Source organism: Schistocerca americana, chromosome 6, assembly GCF_021461395.2.
Source record: "Schistocerca americana isolate TAMUIC-IGC-003095 chromosome 6, iqSchAmer2.1, whole genome shotgun sequence".
Lineage (NCBI taxonomy): Eukaryota > Metazoa > Arthropoda > Insecta > Orthoptera > Acrididae > Schistocerca > Schistocerca americana.
Window position 1 is genome coordinate 34,633,665 of NC_060124.1, and position 12,852 is coordinate 34,646,516.

Sequence of the window (12,852 nt, forward strand, 5' to 3'; positions counted from 1 at the left end):
GGTTGGAAATAATCCATCACTCTGCATCAGTCCTATGTCAGTCTTAAATAGATCTGATACTTTTCAGTGAAATCTACCTTAGCTGTTGAATTTGTGTGTATTTCTTGTAAAAGTCCTCACAAGTTCTTCCAAAGTTTTGAAAAAGAGGCCAGCGAACCAGCATAATCATAAGTCTTAATAAATTAACTGAACGTACAATAGTTTCCTTCAGCTTCTTCAGAGCTCTATTGAGATATTCGCTTCAGATTATAGATTTTACTTCACATACGATCTATCATACATCATGACTGATATTACCGCAATTCTGTTACTAGTCAGTAACAATTGCATTTCATCAACACCACAAACTCATGCTCAGCCACGATTCATGCGCAAGATACACCGAAATTTACATTCAGATCCGCTTAACCCTGTGGGTGAGGTACGCCTAGCAACAGAGATAACCCCCTGAGACTACACGAAAGTAATATTATTGTTATCACCTCAAAGGAACCTGCATGCGTACGGATTCCTTTAATTTATTTTGTTGTTTTTGGTGTTCCTGTCATGCAGTGATCACCTTGTAACATACATTGTACATAAGATGATTAAAACCAATTGTATAAGGCTGCACGTAGCAGCTGTTAACAGATCATAATAGTATATCAGAGTAACAGGGAACATTTTCTGATTGAAATGGAGCCTATAGTATGTTGAAACAACTTACTAAAGATGAAAGAGGTGTGATTCAAACGAACCCTATTTCAGAAAATGAGTGGTTGGACTATTTCCAAAATCTATGGACAGATGATGAGGAGAACGCGAAAACTGCCGTTGTTGACAAGCATGTTGAACTTATATCAATAGAAGAACTAAAGGTAGTGTTAAAAACATCAAAAAACCAAAATCCCCAGAAGACAACCACAATGTGGAATTACCTAATTATACTTCAGAACCATTTCTCACAAAACTATTGCGTTTAGTAAATACTTGTTGGAAATATAGCAAATTACCAGAGGACTGGCAAACAGCAATTGTTATCCCGTTATTTAAAAAAGGGTATTTCAGGAAATATGACAATTATGGAGGTCTGATCACTGGATACAAGACATATGCAAAATTAACAACAAATAGAACAAAGGTACTTTCGGGAACGTTTCTTACTGAAGAACATAATGTATTTCGAATGGGAAGATCTTGTTTAGATAGTATTCTTCCAATCTGTTATTTTTCAATTTTTCCAATCAATTTTTTCCAGCCTTTTACTGAAAAACATAGTACATATAATCATCCCACATACATAGCCTTTATTGACTCTGAGAAAGCTTTTAACAACGTTAACAGAGTCAAACTATGGGAAATTTTAGAGAAGAATAGTATACCCCAGCATATATCACATGTAATTCAAAATCTGTATGTACACAAGAAAATCAAAGTACAAAAAGGAAGTCCGTTTGCGAGAAACATCTGACAAAGAGTGTGACAAGGGTGTTCCTTATCATCCACATTATTTAAAATATACATAGACTTCATAAAGACACGACAGAATAAAGTACTGCACCATTAATAATAAAATTATAAATACACTCGTGTTTGCATATGATCAAATAATCTTAGTAGACTCAGAAGATAAATTACAGAGAACAATTTGGTTCTCGCACAAGCTGACAAATGATTATATTATGTCAACATCTAAAAATAAAAAAAGATAATGGCATTCCGTGGTAAGGAGCATTAAAGAGTAAAAATAATAATTGATGATAAGCCACTAGAACAAAGAAATACTTTTAAACACCTGGGATGTTACACATCGTATATCACACACAAAGATCAAGAACACAAACTGCAAAAATTCCAACAGTTGGTAGGTACTAAAAATAGCACTCTCCTCAAAAAAAGTTAGAAAAGAAGCATACCAAAATTTTATAACGTGATGACAGAGCCAGTTCTAATGTGAGGATCAGAGATTTGGATTCTAACTACCAGGAGGACTGAGGCAGCAGATTCCTAACACCTCTGGTTGGTTACCAACTCATAAGTCGGCTAAAAAATTGTGCAATAAGGAATGAATCGGGTGTCAAACTTCAGAAAACAGAGGACTGCAGAAAGAAATGGCATGAACATTTTCAAAGGATGCCAGAAGGACGAACACCTAAAAAATATATAAATATACAGCTCAAGAGGAAAGGAATGTTAGGCGTCCTAAGAAGAGATAGAAGAATCAGCTACAATCTACTTGAAATTGGATCACGGAAGGATGCCTAAACCAAACTTGGATACGATGAATGATGATTAATGACAGGCGACTAACACATTTATTTTTGACTACTTATGGTCTGCATGAGGTGATCGTGCAAAGTTTCTGAGGGTCACGTCCTACTGTTTGCCTGCAGAATAGCAGTATGTAACCTGTGGGTGTCTACATGAGTTGTTGTCCCATTGTATGTAAACCAGGGCGGAGAACCGATGGGGCTGTGCGTAGCTTAGTCTTCAGAAAGTTTTGTGTCGGCAGTTTTAAGAGCATGTTATAAAGGACAAATCGCAGGCGGCATATACTGGCGCAGCAAGGTACCAAAGTGTCTTTTGTCATCTGGTAACAATGATTCTTCCGCCCACAACTAGCTAGACGACATAGCAACAGAGGTATAGTCACTGAGGGCGGGGGCGGGGGGGGGCACGCAAGAGTTCTCTGTGTTGTATGATTCACTTACTTTATGGCTTAAATCATTCCAGGTGAATATTAGGATAGCTTTAACTGTAGACCGCCTCCGGTGGCGTAGTGAATTACGGAAGTGGGCAGATATTATTATTTTTAACAGGAGGAAGTCGTGCTATCATGGCGTGGAGCCTTAACTAACAATGACGGTACGAGACAGAAGTGTTTGTGGTGAAATACCGAACGTGCTAGAAACATCCACTGCAGTCTGTTCGCGTACATAGATAATGAGAGCTGTAGAATCTGAGAAGAAATTTGAGCTCAGAGTGAGGTATCTCGAACACAATGACATCTTCCATGCCAACCAGCAATGATTCCGATAAAAAATCGGTCATGTGAAACCAAACGTGTTCTTTTCTCAAACGACGTCCTTAAAGCTACGGATCAAGGTAGTCAGGCGGATGCAGTACTTCTTGACTTCCGAAAAACACTTGACTCAATAATGTACCACCGTTATTGGCAAAGGAACAATGCCATTGGGTATCAAATGAAATTAGTGACCAGCCTAAGGATTTCTTGATAGATAGAACGCAGCATGTTATCGTGGACAGAGAGTCATCAAGAGATATGGAAGTAAGTTCAGCGCGCCCCAAACAAGTGTATTAGGACCCATGTTTTCCATTTTGTAAATTAGTTACTAGCGGGCAATATAATAGTGATCTGAGACTTTTTTGTGGATGATAGAGTTAACTATAATAAGGTACTACCTGAAAAAAACTGTGCAAATATCGTCATATCTCAATAAGATTTCTAAGTGGCGCAAAGTTTGGAATTTTGCATTAAATGTTTAGAAACAAATAACCGTCTACAGCAAACTCGCGGTTATCCGGCTTCGGATTATCCAACTTGCGCATTATCCATGCTCAGTTCGCCGAGTTTTGAAGGGAAAAAAGCACAAAGCCTTAAGAATTCTATTGTAATTAGAAGGAAAATTTTAGTTTAGAATACAAATCTGTGGTTGTGAAAACGTAGATGGCGAAATCATCCACGAATGATTAAATAGCGGTGCCTATTAAATGGAATTTGAACAGGTAAGTGACACGGATATAGCGAAGAAAACATATTCGATAGCGAAATAAAATGATCGTATAGCATTATTGGACAGGTGACCTGGCTGAGGTTGTTCGGGTGCCTGGTGCAAGTATTTCTATTTGAGACCACTTCGTCAAGTTTGGAGCGCTTGTGATGAAGATGAAATGAAATGATTTGGCCGAGAATCGAACCAAGGACTCCGATATCTACAGGCAGCGACCGTTTGGTAGAGGAACTCACCAAATACTGGACAACATTCGTTTGACTACAGCGACGTTCCGACTGCTGAAATTGAGTACCGCCGCCAGGAAAAAGTAAAACAGAAACGGAAAAAGTTCGATTACCATTCCCCGAAAGGGATCTGGAAGCAATTAATACGAAGCACATTATGTTTTAAGTGTAGTTCTGCAAAGAATCCTAAGTTGTCAGTCGCCAACGAATAAGGCGTAAGTAATAGAATTGGTTTTCAAATGTAACACACAGCATGTTTCGTAAATACGGTATGCAGTCGTGCACTTTGTGTGTTTTCGGTTATCCTTGAAGTCTCGGGTTAGCATTAACTCTGGTAATCGATAGCTTCCTGTACCTCACAAAACGCTGAACAGTAATATCGTATGATTGCCAAATTATTATGAACTTATACAAACACTTGGGTATGATCCAGAATGAGATTTTCACTCTGCAGCGGAGTGTGCGCTGATATGAAACTTCCTGGCAGATTAAAACTGTGTGCCCGACCGAGACTCGAACTCGGGACCTTTGCCTTTCGCGGGCAAGTGCTCTCAGAGCACTTGCCCGCGAAAGGCAAAGGTCCCGAGTTCGAGTCTCGGTCGGGCACACAGTTTTAATCTGCCAGGAAGTTTCACTTGGATATGATAATTTGAGGAAATGTGACGTGGAATGGAATGGAATGGTCACGTAGGGTAAGTTGTATGTAACGCAGGCGGTAGACATCTCGTTCCATTTATAGGATATACAGATTGGTGGAGACAATGGAGACTGCTCGCAAAACACTCATGCGTCCCAACCTTTTGTTCAAGAGTGCGCGACCCCTACCAAACAAGAATAAGAAACGATATTGAACATATGCAGAGAATGGCCACATGATCGCTCACAGGTCCCCCCCCCCCTCCCCCCGCCCCTCCCCCGATCTCTCGCAGGAGAGCGACAGGGAAATGTTGAAAAAACTGCTCTGGCAGAAGCCTGAAGATAGACGCCAATCATTCTCCAAAAACCTACCCAGACAAAATTTCAGGAGCCAGTATTAAGTGAGGAATCGAGGAATTTACTATAATCCCCTACGTCTCGCACATGCACGAATGTAGAAGTCCAAATCAGACTACAGACTACTTAAAGTGCACACACAGGCGCTTAAATAGTCATTCTTTCCGCGGCCCACACTTGAATGGAACGTGAGGAAACCTTGATACGTGCGACAATGGAAAGTACCCTCTGCTATTATTTCACAGTGGTCTGAAGAGCACGAATGTAGAGGCAGATGTAGATGCAGAGGTGCATATGCAGACGTGCTCTTGTACAGTGACATTGCCTCTGCTCGCACTTTTCGCGATACTCAACGCGCTCTTCAATATGTGCGTCAGTTCCCTGACCAGCACACCCACTGGACCTGAAAAGCGAAGAATTATTATTGGACATTGCTACTACATTTCCCTCACCCTTTCACTGTTTACTACAAAGTTGTTAGATTTATGGTCGGAAGATATTCGTGGTAGGCAATCTCTCTTAAGTCGCGGGAAATGTTTTACGAAAGCAGAACTAATTCGTTTGCCCAATGTAAATACTGTGGCAAATAGAATTTTGCAGCTGGGAAATTAGAAAATAAGCAAATTACTTTGAAGTTAAAATTACGAGATATTCGAATAGGCCAGTTTATCATTTTTCCCATTTCTATACTGTGCACGCACTGTACCCTTTGTGATCGATACTCTACAATGGTAATTTTTCTCAATTTTTACTGAGTCGTTGCTTGTTATACAACTTCCTGTTCATTAGGTCCTATTTCATAGACAGTACATTATGAAATGAATTTAATTGTCACAAAATGAAATCATGGGTAGACACTGGCTCCCAAAAATGTGAAGCACCAAGAAGTAGAGGAGGAAACAAAATGGCACTAGTTGAGAGGGTAAGTGATGTTATTTCAGTGATTACAAAGTCGAGTTAAATTTACCCAGAACTTGGCACTATGACTCCATCTATCAGTATGGCGAATCCCATGGCCTGGATGCATCCACTGGTTCGATTGGGAAGGGTGCCATAAAGCCGTGGTACCTTCTCCTGAAGCAAGATGACCCACAACTGTTGTGACTAACCCCTTTCAATGCCTGTCAGGCGTTGATAACGCTGCCTCACACGAGTACGCGGCATCTCGATGTCGTTCACAATGAACACTAAGCATCTGACGCTGTGCATGCCCCATATATGTCCTCCCAGGCCCGGTAGCAAGGCTGAACACGAACAGCAACAATGCAGGCTGGTGGCCGTTCTATTTTTGTAACGCGTGTTCGTGTATGACGTCACAATGGCATCCGACCACATCTGGACTCTTTTCATTTTTGGAAGGCATTGTTGTTGTTGATGTGGTCTTCAGTCCTGAGACTGGTTTGATGCAGCTCTCCATGCTACTCTATCCTGTGCAAGCTTCTTCATCTCCCAGTACCTACTGCAACCTACATCCATCTGAATCTGCTTAGTGTATTCATCTCTTGGTCTCCCTCTACGATTTTTACCCTCCACGCTGCCCTCCAATACTAAATTGGTGATCCCTTGATGCCTCAGAACATGTCCTACCAACCGATCCCTTCTTCTGGTCAAGTTGTACCACAAACTTCTTTTCACCCCAATCCTATTCAGTACTTCCTCATTAGTTATGTGATCTACCCATCCAATCTTCAGCATTCTTCTGTAGCACCACATTTCGATAGCTTCTATTCTTTTCTTGTCCAAACTATTTACCGTCCATGTTTCACTTCCATACATGGCTACACTCCATACAAATACTTTCAGAAATGACTTCCTGACACTTAAATCTATACTCGATGTTAACAAATTTCTCTTCTTCAGAAACGCTTTCCTTGGCATTGCCAGTCTACATTTTATATCCTCTCTACTTCGACCATCATCAGTTATTTTGCTCCCCAAATAGCAAAACTCCTTTACTACTTTAAGTGTCTCATTTCCTAACCTAATTCCCTCAGCATCACCTGACTTAATTCGACTACATTCCATTATTCTCGTTTTGCTTTTGTTGATTTCAAGACACCATCCATTCCGTTCATCTGCTCTTCCAAGTCCTTTGTTGTCTCTGACAGAATTACAATGTCATCGGCGAACCTCAACGTTTTTATTTGTTCTCCATGGATTTTAATACCTACTCTGAATTTTTCTTTTGTTTCCTTTATTGCTTGCTCAATATACAGGTTGAATAACATCGAGGAAAGGCTACAACCCTGTCTCACTCCCTTCCCAACCACTGCTTCCCTTTCATGTCCCTCGACTCTTATAACTGCCATCTGGTTTCTGTACAAATTGTAAATAGCCTTTCGCTCCCTGTATTTTAACCCTGCCACCTTCAGAATTTGAAAGAGAGTATTCCAGTCAACATTGTCAAATGCTTTCTATAAGTCTACAAATGCTAGAAACGTAGGTTTACCTTTCCTTAATCTTTCTTCCAAGATAAGTCGTAAGGTCAGTATTGCCTCACGTGTTCCAGTATTTCTACGGAATCCAAACTGATCTTCCCCGAGGTCGGCTTCTACTAGTTTTTCCATTCGTCTGTAAAGAATTCTGTAAAGAATATTATTGGAAGGCATTATATACTGTATTTACTTGCAGCACAGTAATGCACAAAACGGTGTAATTTTGCGTACGAATTTTTTTCTGGCGCCTTTTTACTTGCACCAACTAAGGCATTTAAGAATTCAGGCAATAGTAATTTTCACCTTCTGAATCTTAAACTGCAGGATTCAAGATATACCCATGTTTAAAAAAAATACTGTGTCACTCACATTACGTTTGTATACTTCGACGCAGTCACTTCTCTCGACAGTGCTTTTTTTTTTTTTTTTTACACCATGTTACCCAATTTAATTGCGTGTCTACCCTCAATTGAGGTAATTATCAGACTCTTCCATGCGCAATTTAGAGTCCATCAAGTGTAATAATACCAAACAGCTCACTATTATTACAGCACGATTGTCTGTCTGAGCGTTTCAAAGTTTCTTAATGAGGGCAAACACCCCTCCCTGGCGTTGTGTCGTTTCTTTCCCGTTATGAATTGTCAACAGTTCTGTGGCATACTCTAGCAGATTTTTCATATCTTCTAATTACACACTAGTCTCCCAGCACTCCCTCTTCATTGTTGCCAAGGGTGTGAAGGGTGAACCCAATCTGAACCAACAAAATTTGAACGTTGTTCAGGGATAGTTTCTTGATAGATTGTTATTAAGGACCCATGGTCTCCAGTGGCTCACTTCAGATCGATAGTATGATAATGGTGTATTTGGTTTCTTACCCAGTTACCTTTCTCTCTGTCAAAATACACCTTAAGACAAAAAAAGACGACGCACCGCAGAGGAATTACGCAAATAAGTCTATGAATTCAAGAAAGAGAGCTTCAGCAACTGAGAAAGTCAGTGACATGTTGATCCACCTCTGCTCATTATGCAAGCAATTATTTGGCATGGCACTGACAAATTCTGTCCAATAGCCGCACTAGATCATCAAAATCTCGAGCTGCTTGGAGGGCTCTATCCCCAGTGCTCCAAAAGCTATCAGTTATGGAGATCTGGCTACCTCGCTGCCCAACGTAGGATTTGGAAGGCACGAAGACAAGCAGGAGTAACTCTCGTCGTGTGTGGTCTGGCAGTGTCTTGATGAAATCCAAGCCCAGGATGGTTTGCCATGAAGGCCAACAATACGGGGTATAGAATATCGTCGACGTACTGCTGTGGTGTAAGTGCGCTGCGGATGGCAACTAAATGGGTCCCTCTCAGGAATGAAGTACTGAAGGCAGCAGAGGATCAAGTAAGTAAAAAGACGAGAGCTAGTAGAAATCCTTGGGTAACAGAAGGAATATTGAATTTCATTGATGATAGGAGAAAATATAAAAACGAAATAAATGAAGCATGCAAAAAGGAATGCAAACATCTCAAAAATGAGATCGACAGGAAGTGCAAAATGGCTAAGCAGGGATGGCTAGAAGACAAATGTAAGGATGTAGAGGCTTATCTCACTAGGGGTAAGATAGATACTGCCTACAGGAAAAGTAAAGAGATCTTTGGAGATGAGAGAGCCCCTTGTATGAACATCAAGAGCTCAGATGGAAACCCAGTTCTAAGAAAAGAAGGGAAAGCAGATAGGTGGAAGGAGTATATAGAGTGTCTATACAAAGGCGATGTACTTGAGAACAATATTAAGGAAATGGAAGAGGATGTAGGTGAAGATGAAATGGGAGATACGATACTGCGTGAAGAGTTTGACAGAGCACTGAAAGACCTGAGTCGAAACAAAGCCCCAGGAGTAGACAACATTCCATTAGAACTACTGACGGCCTTGGGAGAGCCAGTCCTGACAAAACTCTACCATCTGGTGAGCAAGATGTATGAGACACGCGAAATACCCTCAGACTTCAAGAAGAATATAATAATTCCAATCCCAAAGAAAGCAGGTGTTGACAGATGTGAAAATTACGGAACTACCAGTTTAATAATTCACAGCTGCAAAATACAAACGCGAATTCTTTACAAAATGGTTCAAATGGCTCTGAGCACTATGGGACTTAACATCTGTGGTCATCAGTCCCCTAGAACTTAGAACTACTTAAACCTAACTAACCTAAGGACATCACACAACACTCAGTCATCACGGAATTCTTTACACGCGAATGGAAAAACTAGTATAAGCCGACCTCGGGGAAGATCAGTTTGGATTGCGTTGAAATGTTGGAACACGTGAGGCAATACTGACCCTATGACTTATCTTAGAAAATAGATTAAGGAAAGGTAAACCTAAGTTTCTAGCATTTGTAGACTTAAAGAAAGCTTTTGACAATGTTGATTGGAATACTCTCTTTCAAATTCTAGAGGTGGAAGGGGTCAAATACAGGGAGCAAAAGGCTATTTGCAATTTGTACAGAAACCAGATGGCAGTTATAAGAGTCGAGGGGCATCTCCCCGATGTTATACAATCTGTATTTTGAGCAAGCAGTAAAGGAAACAAAAGAAAAATTCGGAGCAGGTAATAAAATCCATGGAGAACAAATAAAAACTTTAAGGTTCGCCGATGACATTGTAATTCTGTCAGAGACAGCAAAAGACTTGGAAGAGCAATTGAACGGAATGGTCTTGAAAGGAGGATATAAGATGAACATCAACAAAAGCAAAACTAGGATAATGGAATGTAGTCGAATCAAGTCGGGTGATGCTGAGGGAATTAGATTTGGAAATGAGTCACTTAAAGTAGTAAAGGTGTTTTGCTATTTGGGGAGCGAAATAACTGATGATGGTCGAAGTAGAGAGGATATAAAATGTAGACTGGCAATGGCAAGGAAAGCGTTGCTTAAGAAGAGAAATTTGGTAACATCGAGTGTAGATTTAACTGTCAGGAAGTCGTTTCTGAAAGTATTCGTATGGAGTGTAGCCATGTATCCAAGTGAAACATGGACGATAAATAGTTTTGACAGGAAGAGAGTAGAAGCTTTCGAAATGTGGTGCTACAGAAGAATGCTGAAGATTAGATGGGTAAATCACATAACTAACTGACGAGGAGGTATTGAATAGCATTGGGGAGAAGGGGAGTTTGTGGCACAACTTGACAAGAAGAAGGGACCAGTTGGTAGTACTTGTTCTGAGGCATCAAGGGATCACAAATTTAGCATTGGAGAGCAGGGTGGAGGGTAAAAATCGTAGAGGGAGATCAAGAGATGAATACACTAAGCAGATTCAGAAGGATGTAGGTTGCAGTAAGTACTGGGAGATGAAGAAGCTTGTACAGGATAGAGTAGCATGGAGAGCTGCATCAAACCAGCAATCTCAGGACTGAAGACCACAACAACAACACATGAAATAAAACGGCACCCTACACAATCACTCCTGGGTGTCGGGCCGTATGGCAGATGACAGTCAAGATGGTATCCCATCACTGTCAAGGGCGTCTCCAGGTACGTCTTCGCTGGTCATCGGCGCTGTTTGAAGTGGGACTCGTCAGTGAGGACAATACCCCAGTCAATGAGATTCAAATGTTTCCTACACCACTGCAAACGGGCTCGTTGATATACAGATATCAATGGTAGTCGGCACAAGTAGCGCCTTGAGCCCAGACCCCTTTCTGTGAGCTGCCTGTTAATGGTTCTTGTAGTCACTAAATCATCTATTGCACACCGGATCGATGATAATGATGAATATTGAGCTGTGAGTGCCTCTCTGACAACTGCTCAGTCCCCACGTTCTGTTGTCTGATGCTGTGTTCTGCCATGGTTAGTAGTAGGGCTCTGTTCATATGAGCACATTTTGTTAGTGCGGATTACCTACATCAGGGGCAAGTATGCCCTCAGGGGCAAATCTATTGTTCTGTTAAGTGCTTTTCCATGTCAACCTATTGTTCTGTTAAGTGCCTTTCCATGTCAATCTATTGTTCCCCCTCCCCCTCCCCTCCCCCCTCAGGAAGGGAGTGTTGGCGCATTTTGTTAGTTACCTACATCAGGGGTAGGTATGCACTCAGGTGGCAAACCTGTTGTTCTCCTTTGATTGACAGGTACTTAACCTATTGTTCTGTTAAGTGCTTTTCCATGTCACCCCCATTCCTTTTTGATTGACAGGAACTTAACCTATTCTCCTCCCACCCACCCCCCAACCCTGTCCCCCTATGTGGCCATAGGTATACTTACAGGTCTGAGTTATTGGAATAGGACCCACTCTCACCCCTCACTCTAATCAATTTGAATAACTACTTAATTAATTTGATCAATTAGTTAACTTCTCAGGTGGGAAAGTGCCACGCCCCTCCCCCCCTCCCCTGGCATGCCACATAGTGGGAAATTCAAATTTTGTCAGATTTTCACAAGTGCCATGACCACCTGGACTTGGAAGCAAATAGTTAGTCTCCACCGAGATCCACAACCGACAGTCACGTTCCCCTACCAACCTATGTTGGTGGGCTAACGTGTAAAACGTGCACTAACGTGTACTAACGTGTACTAATGTGCACTAACGTGTACTAACATGCAGAGCACACAACCTCATCCAAGATAGCGGCTGAGAAGGCAGTTGATGGCGCAACTACCGAAATCCAAGATGGCGGCTTTTGGCGGGAAAGTGCCACACACCCATGGCGCTAAGTTCAAGTTCCATCAGGACAATGCAACTCCACTAACCTAAGAAAATGGCGGGAAAAAGGGCACCTCGACTAACCTAAGTCATCTGACCCCACCTCCTCCTAGGAGTTGGCGGGAAAAAGACTCAGTTGATCGATCATTTGGAGGGTATTCGATTGTAGTCTGTGGAATATTGTTTAAACAATTTCGAAAATGTGTGGAATATTGTTTATTTAAACAATCTATGGGATTCAGGGCATTGTATGGAATATATGGAAAATGGTGGAGAGGAAGGATCTCATAACAGGAAATTCAAGGGTATATTGTTTATTTATAAAAAATTCAGTTTTTGGGGGTTGGATTTCTCTCGCTCATCATTCTCTGCTGTTTGGAAACATGTAGGTCTTGCAAGAAGCAATTACATGGGGCAAACATGCTGCATAACCTAATGTTCGGCACTGTACTCTGCGAGTCTTAACCTAATGTTTGGGCCCTTGTGGGAAATTAAGTAATCAGTTGTGTCCTCTCACCATTTTCTCACACTTTTCGAATTTCACATGCTTTTCAAAGCCATTCCTGACGCATTCTCCTTTGTCACCCACCCCTTAAAGTGTTGTCCTGCGTTTTACATAGAAATGATGCAAATTAACGTAGTGTTCCGCTCATAACCTGCTGTTCTGCTCCATGTCACCCACTCACGCACTCCCTCTCATTAACTACTGTACCGCTAACACCACACTGATATAAAAAATTTATACAAATTAATTAAATCGGTATTCTTCACATGTATGGT